This window comes from Chionomys nivalis, chromosome 4, assembly GCF_950005125.1.
Source record: "Chionomys nivalis chromosome 4, mChiNiv1.1, whole genome shotgun sequence".
In the NCBI taxonomy this organism is placed as follows: Eukaryota; Metazoa; Chordata; class Mammalia; order Rodentia; family Cricetidae; genus Chionomys; species Chionomys nivalis.
This window is the reverse complement of record NC_080089.1, coordinates 2,895,208-2,922,894: the sequence shown is the minus strand read 5'-3', so window position 1 is coordinate 2,922,894 and position 27,687 is coordinate 2,895,208.

Here is a 27,687-nt window from a genome sequence, read left to right as displayed (position 1 = left end):
GAGAAAACATAGTGCTTATCTGAACGCAGTTTATTTCAGCTAACATTCTGAATTGAAATTTCACCCATTTTCCTACAAATGTCATTTTTTTTACTTTTAAATCTGTGTGTGTGTGTGTGTGTGTGTGTGACCACAGAGATGAGAGATGTCAGACCCTCCTGGGGCTTGTGTTACAGGTGGTTGTGAACTGCCTGGTTTGAGTGTTGGGAATCAAATGCTGGTCCTCTGGAAGAACAAGAAGTGCTCTTTATCACTGAGGCATATAGGCAGATCATGTGATAGTTTTGGTTGTCGTCCTCAAAGATTTGTTCATCTTTTATTTTTATGTGTGTGAATATTTTTTCCTGCAATATATGTGTACATCCGTGGTGACTGTGGAGGCCAGAAAGGGATTCCCTGGAACTGGTTATAGATGGTTCTGAGCCACCAAGTGGGTGCTGGGAACCAAACCCAGTTCCTCTGTAAGAGCAGCCAGTGCTTTTCCCTGAGACATCTGTCCCACCACTTTCTCATTTTTGACAAACCTACTTACTGATTTCCTCAGTAGCTGCAATTTATGCTCACTAGCAGTGAGTAAAGTTTCCTCTTTCCTCAAATTCCTGCCAGCATCTGTTGTTCTGTTTTTTTGATGAAAGTCATTCTGGGCTAGTAAGGTGACAGTATAAATCATTTTAATTTCATCTTTCCCTGTTGGCTTAGGATGTTGAACCCATCATCAAATATTATTTGCCATTTCTATTTCTTCCTTTGAGGACTGTCTGCTCACCTCATTACCTCATGTATGGATTGGATTTGGTTTAATCTTGGCTGTTTTTACATAATAGAACCCTATGCGATACAGAGTTGGCAATGATTTCTCAAATCTGTAAGCTGTCTCTTCAGTTGGGAGGTTCCTTCCATTGTTAGGCAGGTTTTTAGTTTGCTATAATCCATGTGTCAGTCCTTGGGTTGTGTTCTCTGCTGTCACAGTCCATTCAGAAGTTCCTACCTCTGCATAGGATGATTGTTGACACGGGACATAGTTGATGTGTCTTCCCTGCAGTTTCAGCATGTCCTGTCTTCACATGAAGTCTGTGATCTATTTTCAATGTTTCATGTACTTTGAGACTCGACCTGATTTCATTCTTCTACAGGTACATACCCAGTTTTCTCAGCACCATCTGTAAAAGGATCTTTCCTAATGACATCTGGGTTTAAGGGAAAAAATGAAGTACCTTCTAGGGCTGGGTTGATGAATCCATGATTAAGAGCACTTGCCGCTCTTGCAGAGGACAAAGGTTCAGTTAACAGCACCCATATGGCAGCTCACAATCCCTTATATCTCTAATTCTAAGGTATCTGATGTCATCTTCTGGAGAGTAGTTGACTGTTTAGTTTTCATGAGTTTGTAGGCATTCTGGGGGTAGAATTGTTGTTGAATTCTAGCATTATTCCATGGTAATCCAATAGTACACAGCTGGTTACTACATTTTCTTTTGTATCTGTGAATGTTTGCTTTGTTACTGATTATGTGATCAATTTTTGAGAAGGTTCCACGAGATGCTGAGAAGAAGGTATTTTCTTTTCTGTTGGGTGGAATGTTCTATAGATGTCTATTAATTTCATTTGTTTCACTACATCTGTGATATCTCTTATTGCTCCATTAAGTTTCTGTCTGTTTAGCCTGTCCATTGGTGAGAGAGGAGTGTTGAAACCTACTATTAGAGTGCGGGGTTTGATGTATGCTTTGAGTTCTAGTTTGTGAGTTTCCCTTCTTTGAGTTGTGGTGGTGGAGAGTTGTCAGATGTCTGTGTTGTTATGGGTGTTCTTAGCTTCCTTGGTTTGTGCTTTGCCTTCTAGTAGTTTCTGTAAGGCTGGGTTTGTGGCTACCTATTATTTAAATCTGTTTTTGTCCTGGAATATCTTTTTTCTCCATTGATGGTGAATGCAAGCTTTGCTGCGAATAGTACTCTGGGATTGCCTTCATGGTCTCTTAGTGTTGGCAGCACATCTATCTAAGACATTCTGGCTTTCATGGTTTCCACTGAGAAGTCAGGCGTAATTCAAGTGCCTACGGACTCCTGATCTTTGATGAAGAAACCAGAAATACATGGGAGACCATTCTCTCCCTTATAAGAGATCATGTCAGCACACAGAAGCCACCCTATTGCTGACACACCCCCACATCCCAAAAAATATTTAATGGAAAGGAATTCCCACACAGACCTCAACCTAAAACCAGATATCTTGAACCTAACAGAAGAAAAAGAAGGGAAGATCCCTGAAATCAATGACATAGGAAAAGACTTTCTGAGCAGAACACTATTAACACAGACACTAATTTCAACAATTAATAAATGGGATCTCATGAAACTGAAAAGCTTCTGCATGACAAAAGATCCCATCATTCAGACAAAGTGGGAGCTTACAGAATGGTAAAATATTTTTTATCAACTACACACCCAATAGAGGGCTAATATCCAAAATTATACAAAAAAACTCAAACAAAATGTATAAAGAACTCAAAAGGCTAGATATCAAGAAAACAAATGACTCAATTAAAACTGGGAATTTTTAAACAGAGAATGCTCAATAGGGAATCTTAAGTGGCTGAGAAAGACTTAAATGTTCAACATTCTCAGTCATTAGTGAAATGCAAACCAAGTCTGCTTTGAGAGTCCATTTTACACCTGTCAGAATCCCTAGGATCAATAATACGAGTGACAGTTCCTGCTGGCAAGGACGTAGAATAAGGGGGACACTCATCCACTGCTGGTAGGAGTGCAGACTCATACAGTCACTATGGAAATGAGTGTGGATGTACCTTAGAGAGATGGGAACTGATCTACCTCGTGATCCAGCTCTATCACTCTTGGGCATTTACCCAAAGGAACCTTCATCCTACCACAGAGACGCTTACTCAACCATGTCCATTGCTGCTCTATTAATAATGCCCAGAAATTGGATAACATATTCACGACATGAATATGAATGGATAATAAAAATTGGAACCTTTACACAAATGAATATTACTCAGCCATTATAAAGAATTAAATTCACAGTAAATGGGTAGAACTAGGGGGAGAAATCACCCTGAGTGAGGTACCCAGACACAGAAAGCCAAATGTGGCATGTATTAGCTTACATGTGGATATACATAATCACAGAGATAAAGCATAGAGCAACAGACTAAGGAGGAGAGAAGCATCTCATCAGGAAAGAAGAAATAGAATAGAAAGGTACAGGCTGGTGAGGGGAGGTGCAAGGAGAGAAATAGAGGGATGAGGAAGTGTATACAGGGAGAAACAGCTAAAACTAAGGCCACGGAAGTAGTGTGCAGTGGCATGGGTATTGATACAGTCGATGCTTCCTGAAATAAATGCATATGTGAAGGCAATCTAACAGAGAAATCAAATAACAGGGTGATGAGACTGTGTCTGAGAGCTTTCTCCTTCTGTCTTGCATTCCATTCTTTAGGTTGGGATTAAAGATGTGCACCACTGGGATTAAAGGCGTGCACCGCCAGGTTTCTATGGCAAACTAGTGTGGCTACTGAGATAAAAGGTGTGTGCTACCACTTACTCTCTGATCTTCAGCTAAACTTTCTTTATTAAAATACAAATGAAATATCACTACACGTAAGTATCACGAAACATTGTAAAGGAGGGGACACATAGATTATAGGAGCCAGAGCATCATGGAGTTTGCTGTGACATTGTATCTCCTAGGAATGTCAGAATCTACACCAATAAAATCTCATTAACATGGCTGCTTAAATATGAGCTGAATAAGGACAAGAGGCAAGCTAAAGGGACAAGGAGCCAACCAGCCCTACACAAAGAACTATAGGGAACTCACAAATGCCAGGAGTGGAGAATCAGTTTTAGTCCTACTGTGGGAAGAGTACACGAAATGCTTATCCAATACCGAATGGTGAGCCCTGAATCATACATACAAATAACATTATACTAAATTAAAGTATGTGTGTGTTATAGTTTCTTAGGTACTTAACAGTATGAATCCTTGTGATTTTTTTCACATATCCATACTATTATTTTGCTCTCCTTTCTCCCTGTGTATTTATCTCCCTTCAACCTAATTATAACCCTGACAGCATACAGACAAGTAACATACAGATTGGGCAGGTTACATACACATATGCATGTAACAAAATTAATGAAAAATCCATGAATTTGAAAGGGAACAAGGAGGCATATAAGAGCGGGTTTGAAGAAAAAAAGTAAAAGGAGAAATGATGTTTCATTGTTACAAAATATTTGTATAACTATGTAAAGACGTGTTGCATTTGTTGAATTATATGTAAAAATGTGTTGCTGTTTTACCTTGTCTGCCTAAGGCACCTGATTAGTCTAACAAAAAGCTAAATGGCCAATAGCAAGAAAGAGGTATAGGCAGGACTTGCAGGCAGGGAAACTGAGTAGCAGGAGGAATTTAGGCTTAGAAAGGAAGAAAGAAAAAGAGATACCAGGGAGAAACCAGTGGCCAATCAGACACACATGGAGGAAGCAGGAAACCAAGACAAACAGAATAAAAGAAAGGTAAAAAGCCCCAAGGAAAAATGTAGATGAATAGAAACAGGTTAAATTAAGTTCAAAAAGCTAGCAGGACGAGCCTAAGCTAAGACTAAGCACTTATAATTAATAAGAAGCATTCATAATAAATTATTTGGGAGTTTCTTGGTGGCCCAAAGGAAAATTCCAACTATACATAATACAATAAATAAAATAAAGAAGTAGTTGTTTTTAAAGAATTAACATAAAAGGTAAAAAAGGGACACAGCCAAGACTGTTAAATAGACAAGCTTGTCTCAGAAAAAAAAAAGAAGATAAAAAGAGATGTAACATATCCCTATTACCTGCTCTGAAGAATTTTTCACAGATACTGCCACGGCATAACCACATGGGAATAAGGTGGCCTGCATTGATTAAAAGAGTTTCTAATAGTAAAGTATATTACAGTTGCTTATGTCTTAAAATGTCATTATAAAATATCTAGCAAATTAAATTCAACTAGATTACATTATCATTTCTTCCCACTACATTCCTTAGCATGAATTTTAATTTATTAACGCCATGTATCACTAAGCTAAAATCCTGATACAATTATCTCACTTGATCCTGAGTGGCATTCAGAAGTAGACATAGAAAGCAAGCTTGTCAGGTTTTTGTGTGTCTATGACTACCAGCCTGATGACTGTAGACTTCAACTTTTTAAAATTTGTACAAAAAAAATGTTTCAATGAGTTCTTTGATGAGGAATGATTTTAGAAGGACTAGTATGTGAAAACTTGCTTTATTTAAGCACCCGTAGAACATTAATCCTTTCTCACTTCAGTCTTCTATAAAAAGAATCCAGGAGTAGTTAATGCATAAGCAATAGCTATTACAATAGTCTTGCTAATTGACCTTGTAATGACAAAATATGGGAGATCTTGGTCAAACAGAGATAATACTTCCAATTCAAATGTCTTAGCTAAAGTGATTTTGTATTTCTTCTGTAGACTCTTCTCAAACTCACAGAGATCCCCCTGCCTCTGCCTCTTGAGTACTGGGAGTAAAGGAATGTACCACCACTGACCAGCAAATTTTGTACTTCTTAAGGCATCTTGAAACTAAGATGAGTGTTGAAATGAATTTTGAGAACTTAGGTCCTGATAAAACTGTACAAGAATACTTTTTTTTGCCTTTATTTTTTTAAAAAAGATCTTTATTATTTTTATTTTATGTATAAAGTGTTTTGCCTACATGTATGTCTGTATACCACACGTGTGTCTCGTGCCCACCAAGGCCAGAAGAGGGCATCAGACCTCCTGAAATTAGAGTTATAGTTATGGGTCCTGGGGATTTAACCCATTTCTTTGGAAGAGCAGGCAGTGCTCTTACCCATGGAGCCATTTCACCAGGCCCAGGGATATTTTACAAAACAAAACAACAATAAAAGATACTATGGAAAACAACTGGGCACTGCCGCAAAAGTACTTGATTGTCTCAAATACAGATGAGGAGACACACTGATGGCTAGGAAAGACTGAAACTCAAAAGGGCTGCTAGGGACAAAACTACAATTCTAGCCAGAGGCACAACAGCTGCAAGATTTAGAAATCTAAGCTTTTGCCCTAGGACTTCCCACCACTGTCTGGGAACTGGCATAGCCTTCTTGCTTAAGAGTACTCGCAAGAGGCTTTCTGACGTCACGCAGGCGGAGACTTTAAAATCCAAATGGCTCCTGGTTGGCATTGGTGGGTGTCTTCCTAAGCAGTTGTGCATTTTACTGGAAGTGGGCGCTGGGGGTCAAGAACCAGAGAGAAAGGTAACTGCTGGTATGGGGTTAACTCTGTTCCTGCTAAGAAACTCTGTGGCATCAGAGACCTGGGGCGGCATCTGCAGGTTCTGGGTTCAGGGATCAGTAAGTTTGTGTGGGCAGCGCCTGGAGAGGGAAAAGAGGATGCTGATTGCTGACCAAGGTGTTCCGCAGGGAGGGGGAGAAGGGGAGGACTGCCTGGGAGGGACAGGTTAAAACACTGCGTTCCTGTGGTAATGCAGCATCTGAAAAGCCATGTTAGAAGAAAAGGTCTGGGAAACTGAAGGCTTGAGAATAAGACCTAAGTGGAATGTAAGCAGTCGAACAAGGAGTGATGTGACTCAGTGCACAGCCTATTGTGCTAAAGTCCCCAGCTCAAACAAACAATAAAGTGGGTGTTATTATTTGGTGTTAGTATTTGGGAATCTGCATTGGCCTGCCTGTCCTTAGGGTCCTGACAGGAAACCTCCTCACCTGTAGCCACTAAGAGCACTTCACCTGTAGCCACTTCTGGGCACATTTGCTATGGTTCCTTGTAACAGGTGGACCTACCCCTAACCTCTCCCTTCTCCTGTGTCTACCTCCCTCTCTCTCCCGCACTCTTTACCCCATGGGACTAGTCTGCTCCCCTCTCTGCCTCCTCTGTCCCTTCTCTCTCATCTTCCAATAAGCCTCCTATATAAGACTTATCGCATAGCGTGACTTCTCTTCACTACATATATATATATATATATATATATATATATATATATATATAATTTTATCAACAGTGAGTTCTGTCTTATCCTAGAAAGAAGCCAGGGCAGGACCAGAAAAAGCTGAGAGGCTAGCGTCTAGTGCTGCAGAGACGAAGACAGGGTCTGACATAGGTATGCTTATGATACTAAAATATTTTGAGAATGGAAGCAGCCTCTACATTATGTTATGGAACGGATTGCTTGTCTTTACTGAAAGGGAGATTAGAACCAGAAAGACAATAGTGGGTATTAAACTATGGGGTTAAACATAAAGCAAGAAAAGTAGATATTAGGAAAAGAGAATGAATCCTGATTTTGAAGCCAAAGGAAACATTTTGAGGAGAGTTAAGGAGCCTGAGATTTCTTGTCAAGCAGTCTGTGAGTTACCATTGAAATAGACATAAGAGATACCAGTGATGTATTCGGGATAACACATTGAAATTTTGCGATCATGGATTGCCGTGTGATGCAGGAATCATATATGTTCATTTTTGCATTGTCTTGCTCGAGTGTATTGAATACTTCAAGTTGCATAGGTGTTATCTTTAGTGAGGACTTAAGTATACATGACAAACAAATACAGCACACAGGGAAAATACTATCGTAAAGGAATAAACTTAGTTACTCTTCTACTTCATAATAAAAGTGACAATTATTGCTTAATGATCCACTTGCATCTGGAACATTTTTCTGATATTGAAATCATGAATTAGGTTCTGAGCATGAAGCGCAGTTCCATTTCCACCGGTGGTGCTGGCTGCCTCTCCACACAGGAATTAAGATCTCAGGACCTCGACGAACCAGACCTTTATACCCGTCAAGCGTAAGTGCCTCCAACTATGGATCTCAGCTGCATGCTGCCATGTTCTGTACCTAGTTCTCAGAAACTGTAGAATCAGATGGTGAAAGTGGGTCTTCTCTAGTTCCACACTTGAGTCGCTCACTCTCCAAAGGTTAGTAATTCCTTCAGAGAGCTTTGGTTTTACTGTCTAAGTCTGGCAGTATTAATTATATTAGCAATTAAACTAAGAAAATGTCAATATAAACTCAATTTAAAATAACAATCTTATTATAAGGTTTCAAAACTAAAATGGTTTTATTTATTTATTTGCTTCTTTGTTTGTTTTGGTTTGTTTTGGAGACAAGATTTCTCGATGCAGCCCTAGTTTTCCTGGCATTCACTCTGTAGACCAGGTTAGCATCGAACTTTGGGATATACCTTTCTCTGCTTCCAAAGTGCTCAGATTAAAGGTGCGTGCCACCACCACCTACAATGCTTTTAATTTAAAAAAAAATCTGGGTAAGCAAGATGACTCAGCAAGTAAAGGCACTTATCAACAAACCCAAACACCTGCTTTTAATCCCCAGACCCACATGGTAGAAGAGAACCTGCTGCATCAGCAGCTACTGACCACCAGCTGCTCGCTCTCTTTCTGTCTCTCTCTCTCTCTCTCTCTCTCTCTCTCACACACACACACACACACAATAATAAATGTAATAAAGTTAAAATATTTCCAATGCAAAACAATTTCATTGGGCAGCAAAACATGGTCTCCCCTTTTAACGTCAGATCCCTTTAATATCTGACTAATGAAAGACAGTTAGAATCTATTCTGCTGCTGCATTCAGACTGTCCTAGCAGCCAGTCTCTAGGTAGCAATGTATGCATGAAAGGATGAGCATGAGAAGAACAAACAACATCTTAGTTTTGATGTAGTGATACCTAGATATACATACCTTGGAGAACATGTCAGGTCTAGATCAGCAGTTGTCTGGATTGGAGGTGGGGAAGTTTGATACAGATTGACAGGAAACAGTCTGTTATTTGTATGACCTGGGGTATGACCTCACCTTTTTGTACTTTGAATCCCTTGTGTATAAGAATGGGGATAGGTTGAGCGGTGGTGCACGTATTTAATTAAACGGAGGCAGTCTAATCTCTGGGTTTGAGGCCAGCCTGGTCTACAGACAAATTCCAAGACAACCAGAGCTACACAGAAAAACCTGTCTTCCAAAAAAAGAAAGAAAAAGAGTGGAGATACTGGGAGATTGCTCAGTGGTTTAGAGTCGTTCCTATTCTACCACAGGACCCAAATTCAGTTCCCAGTACCCACATTGGGCAGGTCACAACCGCCTGTGACTCCAGCTCAAGGAGATCTGGTGCCCCTTTTGTGACCTCCATAGGCACTCTCGTGCATGTGTGGTTATGCCTATACAAACAAAATATACATAGAATATAAAATAGAACTTTTCACTTTTTTAATGGAGATAATGGCAGACTCTCCTTTACAAGTTGTTCTGAATATTTATTGAGTGTTTATATAGGTCAACTGCTCTTAAGTTCTTCATGCATATTAACTCTTGATACTCGGTGACAACTTTCCCTTAAGGCACAATGGCAAACAAGGGAGTACAAAAAAGGGAGCAGTTATAGGGGCATAAATAGAGACGAAAGTGTTTAGGTTATTGAACAGGCCTTTAGACTACTTGGTACAGAAGATCTATGGGCCTGAAACACACCTTTAAGGATAATATATGTGTTGATAATGTCATGCACAAGGAAATTTGGTTTGTTATTTGTGGTGCTGAGGACTGAGCACAAGCTGAACAAAACACTGAGATATATCCCTGTCACAGAAGTACATTTCATTCCCCCCATATTTTATACCTAAAACTGCTGTAACTTCATGGTATGCTCTCCTGCTTTTAGGAATGCATTGCCTTTAGTTATTTAAAGCTTAAAGACTAATGTTTGATGCTGTTCTTATGATGTGTGTGTGTGTGTGTGTTTGTGTGTGTGATGGATAGCCTTGAAATAATGCAGACTTGAACAGAGGAGGAAATGTTTTTGATTGCCTTCTTAATATGCAACTTGGTATGTTTTCAAGTTCTAAAAAATAAAGGATACAAGACCTATCCATGATAAAGTATTTATTCAGAAAAATATCCAACATCTATAAAAGGTATTAAATTGTCTGATTTGAGTGATTTTGCAGTGTGGTTTAAATTCTGGTTTGTCTGAGACAGGGTTTCTCTGTCTAGCTCTGGCTGTCAGTGGAACTCACTCTGTAGACCAGGCTGGCCTTGAACTCACAGACATCTGCCTGCGTCTGGCTCAGGAGTGCTGGGATTTGCTGGGATTAAAGGTGTGAGCCACTAGCACCCAGTTTTATTGTTTTTTTAAAAGCAATGTATAAGTAAAACCCACAGTTTTACAAAAATAGCTATTCAAGTAATCCACACAATGTTGTTTTCACCGTTAACAATTTCTATGGCATTTGACATGGGCTACAAACATGGCCCTGTGGTAAAGTACTTTCTTAGCATGTGGCTTCAGACCTGGGCTCAATTCCCAGTACCACCAAAAAGAACAAAACAAAACAAAACAACTACTTTTTACTAGGAAGACCCTTTTCCCTTCCTCAATAAAAGAGAGGTCAGGAGTGTGCCTTGTATCATCAATTCCAGCACTTTCTTATCAGACACTGGGGGGATTGCAAGTTCCAGGTCAGGCAGGGTCACATAGTAAGACCCTATCTAAAATACATAACAGCCAGGAAATCTTAAAATGAAAAATGGTCTATGTTTAGTAATAGTGCAAGTTAGTTTGAGTCATGAAAAATTTAAACAAAAATCAGTCTATAAGAAAATGTTGATGAGGGTCTGAAGAGGTGGCTCAGCATCTAAGAACACTGCTTACTCTTCCAGAGGTGCTGAGGTCAGTTCCCAGTAACCACATACTGGCTCACAACTGTCTATAGTGTGATCCCATGTCCTCGTCTGACATAAAGTTGGCCGTGCAGGTAGAGTACTCATATAAATAAAAATAAGTTTTTAAAGAAAAAAAGGAAGGAAGGAAGGAAGGAAGGAAGGAAGGAAGGAAGGAAGGAAAAGAAATGAAGGAAGAAAAAGTTGATGAAGCCCGGTGGTGGTAGTGGTGGGAGCACATGCCTTTAATCCCAGCACTCAGGAGCCAGAGGCAGGAAGAGCTCTATGCGTTAGAGGCCAGCCTGGGCTACAGAGTGAGCTCCAAGACAGCCAAGCCTACACAAAGAAACCCTGTCCCATAAAACCAAAAGAGTTGATGATCTAAATATTTGTGCAGTAGGACATACCTATAATCCCAGATTTGGAAAGCAGGAGAATCCATTGTTCTGGGCTATGTAAACTCATGACTCAAAAAAAAAAAAAGAAGAATAAAAGAAAAGAAAAACTATATGTATGTAGGACTGGAGGGTTTTTTCTGTGATTAAGAAAACTGTTTGCTCTTGCAGAGGACCTGAATTCAATTTCTGGCACTCACACAGAAACTCAAACCATCTGTAACTGCAGTTCTTCTCATCTAGGAGCACACAACACACATGCTTACATGCAGTGAAGATGTTTATATGCATAAATATACATGTACATAATAATTGACGAGAGGCTGAAGAGGTAGCTCAGCAGTTAAGAGCACTTGTTCTTCCAAAGGGCCTGTGTTCATTGCCAGCACCTGCTTGGTCAATCACAACCCTCAGTAACTCCAGTCCCCTGGATCTGATGCCCTCTTCTGGCCTACTTGAACATTGTGTGCACATGATGTACAGAGTTTACAAAACACCTAGACACATAATTTATTTTAAAAATAATTGAGCAAGACATGGTGGTGCATGCCAGTAATCCCAGCACTCTGGAAGCTGAGAGGAGAATCTTGAGTTCAAGGTTAGCCTGAGCTACATAACAAGTCCAAGGTTACCCTGGTATGTATAGCAAAAACCTTTCTAAATTTTAGAAAATAGATATTAAGAGGGATTACAGCATAAACAATAAAATATCAAAATGGAAAAGTCAAAATAACCAGAAAAAAATCAAATATTAACTCTCACAAAATGATTTATTAACAAATTATTTTACAGATGAATGCTTTCAAATAATTAAAGGTCAGATGGTTTTTAAACATGAGAGTTGTCATAGAACATAAACACAATTATCAAGAGGCTACTATATGCGTGTACAACAACTTATAGGCATCATAATAAAATCAAACCAATCACCGACAGACATAATATACAAAGCTCAATAATTGCTATCAAAATGTATTTGGCAAATAGGCAATTATTATTTAAGATAAGGTCTTGCTCAGATTAGGTGAGTCTCTAGCCAGAATCTTTGGGCCTTCCTTAGTCCTCTAAATGCTGGAATTAGATGCATGTATGGCAACAACTGGCTCAGCAAATGCTTTACGCATGACCATATGCCTGGTACTGTAATAGATGTCTGAACTAATATAGCACAACACCTGCCCCATGGACTCCATTTCAAGTGGGACGATGGCTACAGGAACAAGTATTTCCCATTACAAGATTATTAAGTTAGCTACAAAGTAGTAGATTTCATAATGGCATTTTTTTCTTTTTTTTTCTTTTTTTTTTTTTATTCTTTTTTAATTAAAATTTCCAACTGCTCCCTGTTTCCCATTTCCCTCCCCTCCTCCCACACTTTGCCCCTTCCCCCCTCCCCTCCCCCATCCCCACTCCTCTTCTCCTCCCCCCAGTCCATTCCCCCTCCCTCTTGATACTGAAGAGCAGTCCAAATTCCCTGCCCTACAGGAAGACCAAGGTCCTCCCACTTCCATCCAGGCCCAGGAAGGTGAACATCCAAACAGGCTAAGCTCCCACAAAGCCAGTTCATGTATTAGGATCGAAACCTAGTGCCATTGTCCTTGGCTTCTCATCAGCCTTCATTGTCCGCCATGTTCAGAGAGTCCAGTTTCAACCCATGCTTATTCAGTCCCAGTCCAGCTGGCCTTGAAGAGCTCCCAATAGATCAGTTCCACTGTCACAGTGGGTGGGTGCACGCCTCGTGGTCCTGATTTCCTTGCTCATGTTCTCCCTCCTTCTGCTCCTCATTTGGACCTTAAGAGCTCAGACCGTTGCTCCAATTTGGGTCTCTGTCTCTCTCTCGATCTATTGCCAGTTGAAAGTTCCTGTGCCATTCTCCTTGGCCTCTCGTCAGCTCTCATTGTCCGCCACATTCCGAGAGTCTGGTTTTATCCCATGTTTTTTCAGTAGCAGTCCAGCTGACCTTGGTGAGCTCCCAATAGTTCGGCCCCACTGTCTCAGTGGTTGGGTGCACCCCTCATGGTCCTGACTTCCTTGTTCATGTTCTCTCTCCTTCTGCTCCTCATTATAACCTTGGGAGCTCAGTCCGGTGCTCCAGTGTGGGTCTCTGGCTCTATCTCCATCCATCGCTAGATGAAGGTTCTATGGCGATATGCAAGATATTCATCAGTATGATTATAGGATAGGTTCATTTCAGGTTCCCTATCCTCAGGTGCCCCAATGAACTAACTGGGGACATTGCCCTGGGCATCTGGTAGCCATTCCAAGTTCAAGTCTCTTGCCACCCCTTAGGTGGCTCCCTTACCTAAGGTATGAGTTTCCCTGCTCCCCTATCCAACCTTCCTTTATCCCCAATCACCCCGATTCCCCCAGTTCCCCTCATCCTCTCCTTCACAGTTTTCTCTCCCCATCACCCCTCATCCCCATCCCACCCCACCCCCAAGATTCCAATTTTTTGCCCATCAGTCATGTCTATTTCCCATAGCTGGGAGGATATCTATATGTTTTTCCTTGGGTTTACCCTCTTGTTTAGCTTCTTTAGGATCACAAATTATAGACTCAGTGGCCCCTATCCATGGCTAGAAACCAATTATGAGTGAGTACATCCCATGTTCTTCTTTTTGGGTCTGGGTTACCTCACTAAGGATCGTATTTTCTATTTCCATCCATTTGCATGCAAAATTCGAGAAGTCATTGTTTTTTTACCGCAGAATAGTACTCTAATGTGTATATATTCCACACTTTCTTCATCCATTCTTCCATTGAAGGGCATCTAGGTTGCTTCCAGGTTCTGGCTATTACAAATAATGCTGCTATGAACATAGTTGGACAAATGCTTTTGTCATATGATAGGGCATCTCTTGGGTATATTCCCAAGAGTGGTATTGCTGGGTCCAGGGGTAGGTTGATCCCAATTTTTCTGAGAAACCGCCACACTGATTTCCAAAGTGGTTGCACAAGTTTGCAGTCCCACCAGCAATGGATGAGGGTACCCCTTTCTCCACAACCTCTCCAGCAAAGGCTATCCTTGGTGTTTTTGATTTTAGCCATTCTGACAGGTGTAAGATGATATCTCAAAGTTGTTTTGATTTGCATTTCTCTGATCGCTAAGGAGGTTGAGCATGACCTTAAGTATCTTTTGGCCATTTTAACTTCTTCTGTTGAGAATTCTCTGTTCAGTTCAGTGCCCCATTTTTTAATTGGGTTAATTATCCTTTTAAAGTCTAGTTTCTTGAGTTCTTTATATATTTTGGAGATCAGACCTTTGTCTGTTGCGGGGTTGGTGAAGATCTTCTCCCAGTCAGTAGGCTGCCTTTTTGTCTTAATGACAGTGTCCTTTGCTTTACAGAAGCTTCTCAGTTTCAGGAGGTCCCATTTATTCAATGTTGCCCTTAATGTCTGTGCTGCTGGGGTTATACATAGGAAGCGATCTCCAGTGCCCATATGTTGTAGGGTACTTCCCATTTTCTCTTCTATCAGGTTCAGTGTGTTCAGATTGATATTGAGGTCTTTGATCCATTTGGACTTGAGTTTTGTGCATGGTGATAGATATGGGTCTATTTTCATTTTCTACAGGTTGACATCCAATTGTGCCAGCACCATTTGTTGAAGATGCTTTCTTTCTTCCATTGTATACTTTTAGCTCCTTTATCGAAAATCAGTTGTTCATAGGTTTGTGGGTTAAAATCCGGGTCTTCTATACGATTCCATTGTTCGACTTCTCTGTTTTTATGCCAGTAACATGTTGTTTTCATTACTGTAGCTCTGTAATAGAGTTTGAAGTCAGGGATGGTAATGCCTCCAGAAGTTCCTTTATTGTATAAGATTGTTTTGGCTATCCTGGTTTTTTTGTTTCTCCATATAAAGTTGATTATTGTCCTTTCAAGATCTGTGAAGAATTTTGATGGGATTTTAATGGGGATTGCATTGAATCTATAAATTGCCCTTGGTAGAATTGCCATTTTTACTATGTTGATTCTCCCAATCCAAGAGCAAGGGAGATCCTTCCATTTTCTGGTATCCTTTTCAATTTCTTTCTTCAATGCCTTAAAGTTTTTGTCAAATAGATCTTTCACTTCCTTGGTTAGAGTTACCCCAAGATATTTTATGCTGTTTGTGGCTATCGTGAAAGGTGATGATTCTCTTATTTCTCTCTCTGCTTCCAGATCCTTTGTGTATAAGAGGGCGACTGATTTTTTGGAGTTGATCTTGTATCCTGCCACGTTACTAAAGGCGTTTATCAGCTGTAGGAGTTCTTTGGAGGAGTTTTTGGGGTCGCTCATGTACACTATCATATCATCTGCAAATAATGCAAGTTTAACTTCTTCCTTTCCAATTTGAATCCCCTTTATCCCCTTATGTTGTCTTATTGCTATTGCTAAAACTTCGAGAACTATATTGAAGAGGTATGGAGAGAGTGGACAGCCTTGGCGTGTTCCTGATTTTAGTGGGATGGCTTTAAGTTTCTCTCCATTTAGTTTGATATTAGCTGTCGGCTTGCTGTATATAGCTTTAATTATATTTAGGTATGACCCTTGTATCCCTAATCTCTCCAAGACTTTTATCATAAAGGGATGTTGAATTTTGTCAAATGCTTTTTCAGCATCTAATGAAACGATCATATGGTTTTTTTCTTTGAGTTTATTTATATGATGTATTACATTGATAGATTTGCGTATGTTAAACCAGCCCTGCATCTCTGGTATGAAGCCTACTTGATCATAATGGATAATTTTTCTAATGTGTTCTTGGATTCGGTTTGCCAGAATTTTGTTGAGGATTTTTGCGTCGATGTTCATGAGTGAGATTGGCCTGTAATTCTCTTTCTTGGTTGGGTCTTTGTGTGGTTTTGGTATCAGAGTTACTGTAGCTTCATAAAAGGAATTTGGCAATGACTCTTCTGTTTCTATATTGTGAAATACATTAAGGAGAATAGGTATTAGGTCTTCTTGGAAGTTCTGGTAGAATTCCGCATTGAAACCATCTGGTCCTGGACTTTTTTTGGAAGGGAGGTTTTTGATAACCGCTTCTAATTCTTCACGACTAACAGGTCTATTTAGGTTGTTCACCTGGTCCTGGTTTAACTTTGGTAAATGGTATTTATCTAAAAAAGCGTCCATTTCTTTTGCATTTTCCAGTTTTGTGGCATACAGGCTTTTGTAGTAAGATCTAATGATTCTCTGAATTTCCTCTGTGTCTGTGGTTATGTCTCCCTTTTCATTTCTGATCTTATTAATTTGCAAATTCTCTCTCTGCCGTTTGATTAGTTTGGATAGGGGTTTATCAATCTTGTAGATTTTCTCCAGGAACCAGCTTTTTGATTCATTGATTCTTTCAATTGTTTTCTGTGTTTCTATTTTGTTGATTTCAGCCCTCAGTTTGATTATTTCCAGTCTTCTACCCCTTCTAGGTGAGTCTGCTTCTTTTTTTTCTAGAGCTTTCAGGTGGGCTGTTAAGTCTCCAATGTGTGCTTTCTCTGTTTTCTTTAAGTGGGCAGTTAGTGCTATGAACTTTCCTCTCGGAACTGCTTTCATAGTGTCCCATAGGTTTGAGTATGTTGTTTCTTTATTTTCATTGTCTTCAAGGAAGAGTTTAATTTCTTTCTTTATTTCTTCCTTAATCCAGGTATGGTTCAGTAGTTGACTATTCAGTTTCCATGAGTTTGTAGGCTTTCTGGGGGTAGCATTGTTGCTGAATTCTAGCTTTAATCCATGGTGATCTGATAAGATACAGGTGGTTCTTAATATTTTTTTGTAACTGTGGATGTTTGCTTTGTTACCGAGTATGTGGTCGATTTTTGAGAAGGTTCCATGATCTGCAGAGAAGAAGGTATATTCTTTCCTATTTGGGTGGAATATTCTATAGATGTCTGTTAAGTCCATTTGATTCATTACCTCCATTAATTCTCTTATTTCTCTGTTAGGTTTCTGTCTACTTGACCTGTCCATTGGTGAGAGAGGAGTATTAAAGTCTCCTACTATTAATGTGTGCGGTTTGATGGCTGCCTTGAGTTTTAACAATGTTTCTTTTACGTACGTGGGTGCTTTTATATTAGGGGCATAGATATTCAGGATTGAGACTTCATCCTGATGAATTGTTCCTGTTATGAGTAGAAAATGTCCCTCTCCATCTCTCCTGAATGATTTAAGTTTGAAGTCAACTTTGTTAGAAATTAGTATGGCCACCCCTGCTTGTTTCTTAGGTCCATTTACTTGATAAGCCTTATCCCAACCCTTTACTCTGAGTAGGTGCCTGTCTTTGTGGTTGAGGTGTGTTTCTTGTAAACAGCAGAATGTTGGATCCTGTTTTCGTATCCAATCTCTTAGTCTGTGCCTTTTTATAGGAGAGTTGAGTCCATTGACATTAAGTGATATTAATGACCAGTGGTTGTTAACTCCGGTCATTTTTTAAGTTGTAAATTTTGTGTGTTCCCCTTCTTTGTGTTGCGCTGGTGAAGGGTCTCTAGTTGTCTGAATAGTGTGGTCCTTGTTGGACTCCTTGGTTAGTGATTTTCCTTCTATTACTTTCTGTAAGGCTGGATTTGTGGCTACGTATTGTTTAAATTTGTTTTTATCCTGGAAAATTTTGTTTTCTCCATTTATAGTGAACGAAAGCTTGGCTGGGTATAGTAGTCTGGGCTTGCATCCATGGTCTCTTAGTTTCTGCAGTACATCTATCCAGGACCTTCTGGCTTTCATGGTTTCCATAGAGAAGTCAGGTGTAAGTCTGATAGGTTTACCTTTATAAGTAACTTGGCCTTTTTCCTTCGCTGCTCTTAGTATTCTTTCTTTATTCTGTATGCTTTGTGTTTTGATTATTATATGGCGAGAGGATGTTTTTTTTTGATCCAGCCTATTCGGTGTTCTGTATGCTTCTTGAACCTTCATAGGTATATCTTTCTTTAGGTTGGGAAAGTTTTCTTCTATAATTTTATTAAATATATTTTCTGGACCGTTGAGCTGCGCTTCTTCTCCTTCTTCTATTCCTATTATTTTTAGGTTTGGTCTTTTTATTGTGTCCCATATTTCCTGAATGTTTTGTGATGAGAATTTGTTGGCCTTGCTGTTTTCTTTGATCAGCGTGTTTATTTTCTCTATGGTATCTTCAGAATCTGAGATTCTTTCTTCTATCTCTTGTATTCTGTTGGTTATGCTTGCTTCTGTAGTCTCTATTCGTTTACCTAGATTTTCCCTGTCCAGCTGGCCTTCTGTTTGTGTTTTCTTCTTTGCCTCCATTTCAGTTTTTAAGTCTTGAACTGTTTCCATTATCTGTTTGATTGTTTTTCCTTGGTTTCCTAGGGTATCATTCACTGATTTACTCAATTCTTCAAACTTTCTGTTATACTTCTCATCCATTTCTATAAGGGCATTTTTTACATGTTGTTTAAGGGCATCAATCACTTTCATAAAGTCAATTTTATCTACTTCTTCATGATTAAGGTGTTCATGTCCACCTGTTGGGATGTCGCTGGGTTCTGGTGGTTTCATATAGTTTTTCAGATTGTTAGGTGAATTCTTGCATTGGCGCCTGCCCATCTCTTTCTCCGAATGCTCCCCTCTGGATCTTCTTTTACCGGATCAGGTCTCCTTGCCTACTGATGTACCTTCCCAGTGATGGCTCTCTGCAGTGCTAGCTCTCCTGGTGTTCTAGTGATGTCTCTCCTTGCTTGTTGCAGGCAGGCCAGTGAAACAAAGGAAGTCTCGCCTGCCTACTTGCCCTGAGGATATGCCCCCAGCACCAGACAGACTGAGCTGGATGGTGTTATGTGCCCAAAGAGGAAAGGGGACAGAAGGAAGAAGGGTTCTGGATGCAAGCTGGGTGGGACAAGAAGAGAGAGGCAGTATGGGGGGGTAGAGCCCCTGCAGGGAGCCCGGGGAGTATAGGGAGGGGGATGAGGAACTTCAGAGTTCCCTGTCCAGGGCTGCTTCCGCCGCTGCTGGTCACAAACTCACTGCACTGCTGTCTCTCCTGGTGCCGAGATCAGATCTCCGTGCAGGTTGGGTAGTTCGTAAACAAAGCGCCTACCTTGGTTGGTGCAGGCGGGCCAGTGAAACAAAGGAGGTCTCGCCTGCCTACTTGCCCTGAGGATTTGCCCTCAGCGCCAGACAGACTGAGCTGGATGGTGATATGTGCCCAAAGAGGAAAGGGGACAGAGGGAAGAAGGGTTCTGGATGCAAGCTGGGTGGGGCAAGAAGAGAGAGGCAGTATGGGGGGGGTAGAGCCTGTGCAGGGAGCCCGGGGTGTATAGGGAGGGGGATGAGGAACTTCAGAGTTCCCTGTCCAGGGCTGCTTCCGCCGCTGCTGGTCACAAACTCACCGCACTGCTGTCTCTCCTGGTGCCGAGATCAGATCTCCGTGCAGGTTGGGTAGTTCGTAAACAAAGCGCCTACCTTGGTTGGTGTAGGCGGGCCAGTGAGACAAAGGAGGTCTCGCCTGCCTACTTACCCTGAGGATTTGCCCCCAGCGCCAGACAGACTGAGCTGGATGGCCTTATGTGCCCAAAGAGGAAAGGGGACAGAAGGAAGAAGGGTTCTGGATGCAAGCTGGATGGGACAAGCTCATAATGGCATTTTTACACATGTTTTCTTCTTCCACACCCTGCCCTCTGGCCTTTGCCTTGCCCTCCCCTCTGTCCCATTCTTGCTGTTTTTCCATTGCCCACAACAACCTAATTTCTGCTCTCCCAGTACAATATTGCATTATCTTCTGTCAGTGTTCCTGTACCCTAATCCTTCAGGTCTCTTTTTCCCTCTCACAGTTCTCTAGTTTCATGAGTCATCCACACATGGACACCGACCCACTCACACATAGAAACTTCAATCAAGGCTACACACATGAGAGAAAACATAGTGCTTATCTGAACGCAGTTTATTTCAGCTAACATTCTGAATTGAAATTTCACCCATTTTCCTACAAATGTCGTTTTTTTTACTTTTAAATCTGTGTGTGTGTGTGTGTGTGTGTGACCACAGAGATGAGAGATGTCAGACCCTCCTGGGGCTTGTGTTACAGGTGGTTGTGAACTGCCTGGTTTGAGTGTTGGGAATCAAATGCTGGTCCTCTGGAAGAACAAGAAGTGCTCTTTATCACTGAGGCATATAGGCAGATCATGTGATAGTTTGGTTGTCGTCCTCAAAGATTTGTTTATCTTTTATTTTTATGTGTGTGAATATTTTTCCTGCAATATATGTGTACATCCGTGGTGACTGTGGAGGCCAGAAAGGGATTCCCTGGAACTGGAGTTATAGATGGTTCTGAGCCACCAAGTGGGTGCTGGGAACCAAACCCAGTTCCTCTGTAAGAGCAGCCAGTGCTTTTCCCTGAGACATCTGTCCCACCACTTTCTCATTTTTGACAAACCTACTTACTGATTTCCTCAGTAGCTGCAATTTATGCTCACTAGCAGTGAGTAAAGTTTCCTCTTTCCTCAAATTCCTGCCAGCATCTGTTGTTCTGTTTTCTTGATGAAAGTCATTCTGAGCTAGTAAGGTGACAGTATAAATCATTTTAATTTCACCTTTCCCTGATGGCTTAGGATGTTGAACCCATCATCAAATATTATTTGCCATTTCTATTTCTTCCTTTGAGGACTGTCTGCTCACCTCATTACCTCATGTATGGATTGGATTTGGTTTAATCTTGGCTGTTTTTACATAATAGAACCCTATGCGATACAGAGTTGGCAATGATTTCTCAAATCTGTAAGCTGTTTCTTCAGTTGTGAGGTTCCTTCCATTGTTAGGCAGGTTTTTAGTTTGCTATAATCCATGTGTCAGTCCTTGGGTTGTGTTCTCTGCTGTCACAGTCCATTCAGAAGTTCCTACCTCTGCATAGGATGATTGTTGACACGGGACATAGTTGATGTGTCTTCCCTGCAGTTTCAGCATGTCCTGTCTTCACATGAAGTCTGTGATCTATTTTCAATGTTTCATGTAGTTTGAGACTCGACCTGATTTCATTCTTCTACAGGTACATACCCAGTTTTCTCAGCACCATCTGTAAAAGGATCTTTCCTAATGACATCTGGGTTTAAGGGAAAAAATGAAGTACCTTCTAGGGCTGGGTTGATGAATCCATGATTAAGAGCACTTGCCGCTCTTGCAGAGGACAAAGGTTCAGTTAACAGCACCCATATGGCAGCTCACAATCCCTTATATCTCTAATTCTAAGGTATCTGATGTCATCTTCTGGAGAGTAGTTGACTGTTCAGTTTTCATGAGTTTGTAGGCATTCTGGGGGTAGAATTGTTGTTGAATTCTAGCATTATTCCATGGTAATCCAATAGTACACAGCTGGTTACTACATTTTCTTTTGTATCTGTGAATGTTTGCTTTGTTACTGATTATGTGATCAATTTTTGAGAAGGTTCCATGAGATGCTGAGAAGAAGGTATTTTCTTTTCTGTTGGGTGGAATGTTCTATAGATGTCTATTAATTTCATTTGTTTCACTACATCTGTGATATCTCTTATTGCTCCATTAAGTTTCTGTCTGTTTAGCCTGTCCATTGGTGAGAGAGGAGTGTTGAAACCTACTATTAGAGTGTGTGTTTCCCTTCTTTGAGTTGTGGTGGTGGAGAGTTGTCAGATGTCTGTGTTATTATGGGTGTTCTTAGCTTCCTTGGTTTGTGCTTTGCCTTCTAGTAGTTTCTGTAAGGCTGGGTTTGTGGCTACCTATTATTTAAATCTGTTTTTGTCCTGGAATATCTTTTTTCTCCATTGATGGTGAATGCAAGCTTTGCTGCGAATAGTACTCTGGGATTGCCTTCATGGTCTCTTAGTGTTGGCAGCACATCTATCTAAGACATTCTGGCTTTCATGGTTTCCACTGAGAAGTCAGGTGTAATTCAAGTGCCTACGGACTCCTGATCTTTGATGAAGAAACCAGAAATACATGGGAGACCATTCTCTCCCTTATAAGAGATCATGTCAGCACACAGAAGCCACCCTATTGCTGACACACCCCCACATCCCAAAAAATATTTAATGGAAAGGAATTCCCACACAGACCTCAACCTAAAACCAGATATCTTGAACCTAACAGAAGAAAAAGAAGGGAAGATCCCTGAAATCAATGACATAGGAAAAGACTTTCTGAGCAGAACACAGACACTAATTTCAACAATTAATAAATGGGATCTCATGAAACTGAAAAGCTTCTGCATGACAAAAGATCCCATCATTCAGACAAAGTGGCAGCTTACAGAATGGTAAAATATTTTTTTATCAACTACACACCCAATAGAGGGCTAATATCCAAAATTATACAAAAAAACTCAAACAAAATGTATAAAGAACTCAAAAGGCTAGATATCAAGAAAACAAATGACTCAATTAAAACTGGGAATTTTTAAACAGAGAATTCTCAATAGGGAATCTTAAGTGGCTGAGAAAGACTTAAATGTTCAACATTCTCAGTCATTAGTGAAATGCAAACCAAGTCTGCTTTGAGAGTCCATTTTACACCTGTCAGAATCCCTAGGATCAATAATATGAGTGACAGTTCCTGCTGGCAAGGACATAGAATAAGGGGTACACTCATCCACTGCTGGTAGGAGTGCAGACTCATACAGTCACTATGGAAATGAGTGTGGATTTACCTTAGAGAGATGGGAACTGATCTACCTCGTGATCCAGCTCTATCACTCTTGGGCATTTACCCAAAGGAAACTTCATCCTACCACAGAGACGCTTACTCAACCATGTCCATTGCTGCTCTATTAATAATGCCCAGAAATTGGATAACATATTCAAGACATGAATATGAATGGATAATAAAAATTGGAACCTTTATACAAATGAATATTACTCAGCCATTATAAAGAATTAAATTCACAGTAAATGGGTAGAACTAGGGGGAGAAATCACCCTGAGTGAGGTACCCAGACACAGAAAGCCAAATGTGGCATGTATTAGCTTACATGTGGATATACAGAATCACAGAGATTAAGCATAGAGTAACAGACTTAGGAGGAGAGAAGCATCTCATCAGGAAAGAAGAAATAGAATAGAAAGGTACAGGCTGGTGAGGGGAGGTGCAAGGAGAGAAATAGAGGGACGAGGGAGTGTATACAGGGAGAAACAGCTAAAACTAAGGCCACGGAAGTAGTGTGCAGTGGCATGGGTATTGATACAGTCGATGCTTCCTGAAATAAATGCATATGTGAAGGCAATCTAACAGAGAAATCAAATAACAGGGTGATGAGACTGTGTCTGAGAGCTTTCTCCTTCTGTCTTGCATTCCATTCTTTAGGTTGGGATTAAAGATGTGCACCACTGGGATTAAAGGCGTGCACCGCCAGGTTTCTATGGCAAACTAGTGTGGCTACTGAGATTAAAGGTGTGTGCTACCACTTACTCTCTGATCTTCAGCTAAACTTTCTTTATTAAAATACAAATGAAATCTCACTACACGTAAGTATCACAAAACATTGTAAAGGAGGGGACACATAGATTATAAGAACCAGAGCATCATGGAGTTTGCTGTGACATTGTATCTCCTAGGAATGTCAGAATCTACACCAATAAAATCTTATTAACATGGCTGCTTAAGTATGAGCTGAATAAGGACAAGAGGCAATCTATAAGGGACAAGGGGCCAACCAGCCCTACACAAAGAACTATAGGGAACTCACAAATGCCGGGAGTGGAGAAACAGGTTTAGTCCTACTGTGGGAAGAGTACACGAAATGCTTATCCAATACCAAATGGTGAGCCCTGAATCATACATACAAATAACATTATACTAAATTAAAGTATGCGTGTGTTATAGTTTCTTAGGTACTTAACAGTATGAATCCTTGTGATTTTTTTCATATATCCATACTATTATTTTGCTCTCCTTTCTCCCTGTGTATTTATCTCCCTTCAACCTAATTATAACCCTGACAGCATACAGACAAGTAACATACAGATTGGGCAGGTTACATACACATATGCATGTAACAAAATTAATGAAAAATCCATGAATTTGAAAGGGAACAAGGAGGCATATAAGAGCGGGTTTGAAGAAAAAAAGTAAAAGGAGAAATGATGTTTCATTGTTACAAAATATTTGTATAACTATGTAAAGACGTGTTGCATTTGTTGAATTATATGTAAAAATGTGTTGCTGTTTTACCTTGTCTGCCTAAGGCACCTGATTAGTCTAACAAAAAGCTAAATGGCCAATAGCAAGGAAGAGGTATAGGCAGGACTTGCAGGCAGGGAAACTGAGTAGCAGGAGGAATTCAGGCTTAGAAAGGAAGAAAGAAAAAGAGATACCAGGGAGAAACCAGTGGCCAATCAGACACACATGGAGGAAGCAGGAAACCAAGACATACAGAATAAAAGAAAGGTAAAAAGCCCCAAAGAAAAATGTAGATGAATAGAAACAGGTTAAATTAAGTTCAAAAAGCTAGCAGGACGAGCCTAAGCTAAGACTAAGCACTTATAATTAATAAGAAGCATTCATAATAAATTATTTGGGAGTTTCTTGGTGGCCCAAAGGAAAATTCCAACTACACATAATACAATAAATAAAATAAAGAAGTAGTTGTTTTTAAAGAATTAACATAAAAGGTAAAAAAGGGACACAGCCAAGACTGTTAAATAGACAAGCTTGTCTCAGAAAAAAAAAAAGAAGATAAAAAGAGATGTAACATATCCCTATTACCTGCTCTGAAGCATTTTTCACAGATACTGCCACGGCATAACCACATGGGAATAAGGTGGCCTGCATTAATTAAAAGAGTTTCTAATAGTAAAGTATATTACAGTTGCTTATGACTTAAAATGTCATTATAAAATATCTAGCAAATTAAATTCAACTTGATTACATTATCATTTCTTCCCACTACATTCCTTAGCATGAATTTTAATTTATTAACGCCATGTATCACTAAGCTAAAATCCTGATACAATTATCTGACTTGATCCTGAGTGGCATTCAGAAGTAGACATAGAAAGCAAGCTTGTCAGGTTTTTGTGTGTCTATGACTACCAGCCTGATGACTGTAGACTTCAACTTTTTAAAATTTGTACAAAAAAAAATGTTTCAATGAGTTCTTTGATGAGGAATGATTTTAGAAGAACTAGTATGTGAAAACTTGCTTTATTTAAGCACCCGTAGAACATTAATCCTTTCTCACTTCAGTCTTCTATAAAAAGAATCCAGGAGTAGTTAATGCATAAGCAATAGCTATTACAATAGTCTTGCTAATTGACCTTGTAATGACAAAATATGGGAGATCTTGGTCAAACAGAGATAATACTTCCAATTCAAATGTCTTAGCTAAAGTGATTTTGTATTTCTTCTGTAGACTCTTCTCAAACTCACAGAGATCCCCCTGCCTCTGCCTCTTGAGTACTGGGAGTAAAGGAATGTACCACCACTGACCAGCAAATTTTGTACTTCTTAAGGCATCTTGAAACTAAGATGAGTGTTGAAATGAATTTTGAGAACTTAGGTCCTGATAAAACTGTACAAGAATACTTTTTATTTGCCTTTATTTTTTTAAAAAAGATCTTTATTATTTTTATTTTATGTATAAAGTGTTTTGCCTACATGTATGTCTGTATACCACACGTGTGTCTCGTGCCCACCAAGGCCAGAAGAGGGCATCAGACCTCCTGAAATTAGAGTTATAGTTATGGGTCCTGGGGATTTAACCCATTTCTTTGGAAGAGCAGGCAGTGCTCTTACCCATGGAGCCATTTCACCAGGCCCAGGGATATTTTACAAAACAAAACAACAATAAAAGATACTATGGAAAACAACTGGACACTGCCGCAAAAGTACTTGATTGTCTCAAATACAGATGAGGAGACACACTGATGGCTAGGAAAGACTGAAACTCAAAAGGGCTGCTAGGGACAAAACTACAATTCTAGCCAGAGGCACAACAGCTGCAAGATTTAGAAATCTAAGCTTTTGCCCTAGGACTTCCCACCACTGTCTGGGAACTGGCATAGCCTTCTTGCTTAAGAGTACTCGCAAGAGCCTTTCTGACGTCACGCAGGCGGAGACTTTAAAATCCAAATGGCTCCTGGTTGGCATTGGTGGGTGTCTTCCTAAGCAGTTGTGCATTTTACTGGAAGTGGGCGCTGGGGGTCAAGAACCAGAGAGAAAGGTAACTGCTGGTATGGGGTTAACTCTGTTCCTGCTAAGAAACTCTGTGGCATCAGAGACCTGGGGCGGCATCTGCCAGGTTCTGGGTTCAGGGATCAGTAAGTTTGTGTGGGCAGCGCCTGGAGAGGGAAAAGAGGATGCTGATTGCTGACCAAGGTGTTCCGCAGGGAGGGGGAGAAGGGGAGGACTGCCTGGGAGGGACAGGTTAAAACACTGCGTTCTTGTGGTAATGCAGCATCTGAAAAGCCATGTAAGAAGAAAAAGTCTGGGAAACTGAAGGCTTGAGAATAAGACCTAAGTGGAATGTAAGCAGTCGAACAAGGAGTGATGTGACTCAGTGCACAGCCTATTGTGCTAAAGTCCCCAGCTCAAACAAACAATAAAGTGGGTGTTATTATTTGGTGTTAGTATTTGGGAATCTGCATTGGCCTGCCTGTCCTTAGGGTCCTGACAGGAAACCTCCTCACCTGTAGCCACTAAGAGCACTTCACCTGTAGCCACTTCTGGGCACATTTGCTATGGTTCCTTGTAACAGGTGGACCTACCCCTAACCTCTCCCTTCTCCTGTGTCTACCTCCCTCTCTCTCCCGCACTCTTTACCCCATGGGACTAGTCTGCTCCCCTCTCTGCCTTCTCTGTCCCTTCTCTCTCATCTTCCAATAAGCCTCCTGTATAAGCCTTATCGCATAGCGTGACTTCTCTTCACTACATATATATATATATATATATAATTTTATCAACAGTGAGTTCTGTCTTATCCTAGAAAGAAGCCAGGGCAGGACCAGAAAAAGCTGAGTGGCTAGCGTCTAGTGCTGCAGAGACGAAGACAGGGTCTGACATATGTATGCTTATGATACTAAAATATTTTGAGAATGGAAGCAGCCTCTACATTATGTTATGGAACAGATTGCTTGTCTTTACTGAAAGGGAGATTAGAACCAGAAAGACAATAGTGGGTATTAAACTATGGGGTTAAACATAAAGCAAGAAAAGTAGATATTAGGTAAAGAGAATGAATCCTGATTTTGAAGCCAAAGGAAACATTTTGAGGAGAGTTAAGGAGCCTGAGATTTCTTGTCAAGCAGTCTGTGAGTTACCATTGAAATAGACATAAGAGATACCAGTGATGTATTCGGGATAACACATTGAAATTTTGCGATCATGGATTGCCGTGTGATGCAGGAATCATATATGCTCATTTTTGCATTGTCTTGCTCGAGTGTATTGAATACTTGAAGTTGCATAGGTGTTATCTTTAGTGAGGACTTAAGTATACATGACAAACAAATACAGCACACAGGGAAAATACTATCGTAAAGGAATAAACTTAGTTACTCTTCTACTTCAGAATAAAAGTGACAATTATTGCTTAATGATCCACTTGCATCTGGAACATTTTTCTGATATTGAAATCATGAATTAGGTTCTGAGCATGAAGCGCAG